General features: G+C 41.5%; 1 pseudogene; it reads right to left on the bottom strand.

The window, feature by feature from the left end:
* Positions 1–1,898: 1,898 nt before the first annotated feature.
* Positions 1,899–4,443, bottom strand: LOC116642750 (annotated as a pseudogene).
* Positions 4,444–5,140: the final 697 nt, after the last annotated feature.

Here is a 5,140-nt window from a genome sequence, read left to right as displayed (position 1 = left end):
AAAATGTGGTTTCAAGACACAGATAACAGCTACAGTTAAGAACATCTAAAGATTTAAAACAATGAAATCAAAAGCAGGCTTAATGAAAATAGATTGTATGCTTGTTTTTGTGGTTAAGCTGTATAGTGAGCCTGTCTGTTCTCTGCATACGCCTTTCTCCTAGCAAACAACTTGGGAAAGGAGCTATCGAGCCAGAGCACTAATCCTTTTAAAATATGCATTTTTTTTAAATAAATAAAAGTAATAACAAGTTACAAAACGTTTGGGAAATAAAACAAAAATAATCACTCAATACCATTACCACAGCATATTTAATGTTTTATTTCTGGTGCTTTTCTATCTTTAAACTTTATGTATATTTGCATTCATTCATTCATTCATTCATTCATGCAACAGGTGAACAATATGGACTAAAAAACCTTGCCCTCACGGAGCTTACATTATTAGTAGGGAGAGGCAGCAAACAAACAAAAGCACAATGGAGAAAATAAAGCAGAGTAAGGCCGATGGGCCCAGTGGATACCTTATAATTTTTAATAGAATGGTCAGAGTGAGGCTCAGCCAGGTAAGTTTTGAGCCAAAACGGGAAGCAGGTGGGGAGTGAGCCATGAGGATATCTGGGGATGAAGGATCTAGGCAGAGGAACAGGGGAACTGCCAAAGCCTCGTGGGAAGCTTACCAGGCAAGTCTGAGGAGCTCCAACCCCAGCTGGGCTAGCTCAGGTGTCCTTGAGCACCTGCCGCCAGGCTGCCACAGACACGCAGAGACCCTGCCTTCATGTGTATCACTTCATTTGTTCCAATCTCTCCAATGCCCCATGTTTTGCCTTTTTCTCCCATTTAGACCACAACAATTTTTTTTAAGACGGTGTACCCAGCCAAACCGTCTAGGTTAGTTACTGTTAAGAGTGGAAACATTTTAAATTGTAATTTTTTAAAAAGTGGTCATTGCTAAAAAAAAAAAAGAAAAAAAAGAAAAAAAAGAAAAAAGTGGTCATTGCTGATATATATGAACGCCATACATTTTAATAAGTTTATTGTAATCATTGCATTTAAAAATTCATAATTTTTCAATTGATTCTTTTGCCACTTTTAGGCTTAGAATTACGCCATTTACAAGGTGTAATAATTTCATCTTTTTCTTTTCATCTTTTTCTTATACCTAGGCATCTAATTTTTGTTTTATGCTCTCTTGTAATTGTCAAAAACTACCTATTAAATAATAATCATAATATTGGGCTCCTTTGTTTTATTCTGGATTTTTCATGAAACTGTTTCTAGTAGTTACCTTTAAGTACAATGTTCACTACATTTCCATTTCTGTTTGTGATTTTATTAGGGATAGGTCAAATTCCTTTTTCAGTATTTTTTTAGATGATTATTTTGAATAGAGAACAAACTGAGGGTTTTGCTGGAGGGGAGGTGGGAGGGGGATGGGGTAACTGAGTGCAGGGTATTAAGGTGAGCACTTGTTGTAATGAGCACTGGGTGTTATATGCAAGTGATGAATCCCTAAATTCTACCCCTGAAACTAATACTACAAATTTGTTAACTAACTAGAATTTAAACAAAATCTTGAAAGCAAAAAAAAGTTTAATCCACTGATGGTATGTACCAATATCTAAGCATCTTCTAAAACTGAACTTCCCTTATATTCTTTTTTTTTTTTTAAAGGATGGAATTTAATCTTTATTTACACGATACTGTAAGGTATGAGATTCTGCACAGAAATAAGAAACCCACTGAGAGGAGGACCTTCATAGAGCAGGTACAATTTGGTACTGTTCAAGTATAGTTTCCTTGTAAAAAATGCAACAATTAACAAAACGCATTTAAACAGACTTCTTAGTAGACAAACAGTAAGACAAACTTATACAACATAGTGCACAACAAACAACTTTATATCTCAGCTGTATAAACTAAGTTAAAGGTCCCAGATGTGACATCCTGAACTTGGAATGTAGAACTCTCAGAGGTAGTTTCTGGCACGACATTTTGATCTTCCTCTTCCTCTACAGAAAAATACTTCTCAATTAATTTGTTATTTTTTAATTTGTTTTATTTATTCGAGAGAGAGAGAGCGCGAGAGAGACGGAAAGCACGCCAGTTTGGGGGTGGGAGGGGCATAGGTGGAGGGTGAGAGAGAATCTCAAGCGGACTCACCGCTGAGCATGGAACCCGATGCAGGGCTCGATTTCATGACCCTGAGCTCACGACCTGAACTGAAATCAAGAGTCAGATGCTTAACTGACTGAGCCACCCAGGCGCCCCTTAGTCAAGTTTAATGAAGTTTGTACACAGACTTATTTTCATGGTTTTATAGCACTTCAGTTTTGTCCAAACCTCCACCCTCTTCAATCATTATACTAAGTTTCTCATTTTCACCTAGTTTCTCAGCAGCCTGAAAGATATTTGAAATGGCATCCAGAATAACCAGAATACCTTTGGTATCTTTTGCAGTTGAGAGGTTTATCAGTGGTTCTATTATGCCACAATGAACGAGGTATACAATCTGTTCAAACGTTCTGCCCCTTGTACAGTTGGTCACAGGCCATACAGCTTCCTTTTGTGTTTTAAAGTCTGCCTTAGAGAGAGCACCAGTGAGGAAGGGACTAGTCCATGATTCGCAACTTGCTGTATCTGCTCCTGGCAACCAGCTGCCATGTTTGACATTGCCCACATAGCTTCCTTTTGAATATTAGTTTCGGGGTTCACTAGCAGCCTGGGAAAGATAGCAAGTACTCCTGTATCTACTACAATGTGTTATGTATTCATCTCTCCCAGTGACAATATTTCCTATGGCTCATAGCTCAGGAGTCACGATGGGCAATTCAGTAGCTCCTAGAGGTTTCATAAGTTGGGGCACAACTCCTGTGTTTACAGCCATTTCAATCCATTCATTTGGATCATCAGTAAGGTAGCAAATGGCCCAGCAGATATCTGCTAAAACTTCTGGATCATCATGATGCATGAGACGAACAAAGGTAGGAAGAATCTGCTCAACAGCATCGAACAGAGGTGCAGGATTCTTGTTGCAACCAAAGTTTGAAATTGTACAGGTAAGATTAAGTAAATAAGCACGTGCTAAAGATGACATATTGGGAATTGCAAGGAGAGCCAACAGGGGGTCAACTGCCCATACGTGATAACCAAGTCTCAGGAAACTGAACCATCACCTGCAATGTCTCCTAGAGCCCACAGAGCTTGTTCACTGATGTAGGCACAGGGAGATGCCAACAGAGAAATGAATGCTGGGATAGCACCTCCATCTACCACAGCCTTGGTCTGTTCTGATGTCCTGGAAGCAATGTTGGTGAGAGCCCAAGCAGATTCAAACTGAATGGAACTACAATCACTTCTGCCCAAAAGGACACACATTTTGGAATCAAACCAGCCCAGATTATACTGTCTATGGGGGGCTGTTTTTCCCCAGAAAGCAGTTTCCTAGCAGCTTGAGTTGTCTGGAGCTGGCTTTCAAATTGTTGCTATTTATGCCTTTGACGATGTCATCAACAGACCAATTCACAGCGCCCTGGTTGTTGCGGTTTTCCTGCAGTGGAGAAGTAGCCTCGTCAGGATGTGAGCTTACATTTCTCCTTATCAGCATCTGGTCATCCTTCTTAGGTTTCTCAGCTCCACATTAACTTCTATTCAGCGCTGCCTCATTTCTGTACTGTCTTTCCCCTTGTTCTTGAATTTGTTCAGGCGGGCAGCTGGTGAATTAGCATTCTCATTGGTGGACGTGCCTAAGAGGCAAAGGGAGAAAGATGGGCAGGCTCAGGCTTCCACGGGGTGGTGGGGGGGGGCAGTGGGGGCGGGCAGGCTGCAGGGCAGCTGTTCTCAAAATGTCCCCCAGGGCTCAGCCCAAAGATGGCGTCAAACTTTCCTCATATTCTTGAGCTGACTTTGGTCATGAGGGGACTTACGATACGGTGTTGGATTAGTCACCAGTATTACATAGAAGGTGTTCACATCTGTGTCACTGTAGTTTTCTTTGGGGAGCAAGAATTTCAGCAGCGTATTAAACAATTAGGAGTTTTATAGGACCCTAAGCTAGTCAATGTAAGACAGAAATAGCATAAATGAAGGACTATCATGTTGAAGCAGAAACCATGTGATGGAGCACAGCTCTAGGAGCCCCGAGTGAAAGGGGCAGTGTGCGCTCCCCTGGAGCTCAGGTGGGCGCTGCGGGTCGGATCTCAGGCACAGTGCTCCCCCGCACTCTGCGGAAGCCAGCGTGTGATCTTCCTTAAGCCAACTACAGGAGCTTGCTGTTCTGCTTGTGGAGCTACTCAAAGATTGGTTTTGGGTCTTTGTGTTGCCTGGGGTTGTTATCAGTCTGGCCTGTTGCAGCTTCTGAAAGTTGACTTCCGAGCACACCTGGAAATATACCTCGTCTGTGGAGGGCCTCCTCACCAGCACCCTTCTGTGGGCTGTGAGTCATGATTCTTGTGGCAACAATTCTAGAATTTTTTTTTAAATTGCTTGTAAAATGCTGCCCTGGGGACAGGGGATGGGAAATATTCTCCAAGGAAGTCCCTCTAGGGAGACATTTAGTTTGTTCGTGGTGATTTAACAGGTTTTAAAAGTTGCTTGCAAAAACAAAGAGACAACATTTCCCCCAAATTGGAATTCCACAGCAACTCTGGCAATTATCTGTCAAATACTGAGGTCAGTGGGAGCTAAGGAATATGTAAAATATTCCTTACTAAAATCTTTGGAAAGCTACCATCTCAGCCTAAATTCACTTCCTGGGGACATCATGATGTCTCCGCCATGTTTTGTGTAACAATAATAATATCAGAGAACATTACTGAGCACATAGGAAATACCAAGAATATTATCTTGTTTAATTTTCATTTCAACCCATGATTCTAGGATCTTAACCAATGAATAAGACAATTCAGACTCAGATGTGTCAATTGCATTTCCCTTAGTTACATGGCTAGTAAGTGGGAAAACTTGCATCAAAAAATGTTGCTTGCTGGGGTGCCTGGGTGGTACAGTGGGTTAAACATCTGTATCTTGGTTTTGGCTCAGGTTGTGATCTCAGGATCGATCTCAGAGTTGTGAGATTGATCCCCGCCTTGGGCTCCATGCTCAATGGGGAGTCTGCTTGGGATTCTCTCTCCCTCTGCCTC

This window comes from Phoca vitulina, unplaced genomic scaffold (genome assembly GCF_004348235.1).
Source record: "Phoca vitulina isolate PV1807 unplaced genomic scaffold, GSC_HSeal_1.0 scaffold24, whole genome shotgun sequence".
Classification (NCBI taxonomy): domain Eukaryota; kingdom Metazoa; phylum Chordata; class Mammalia; order Carnivora; family Phocidae; genus Phoca; species Phoca vitulina.
This window is presented reverse-complemented; position numbering and strand designations above follow the sequence as displayed.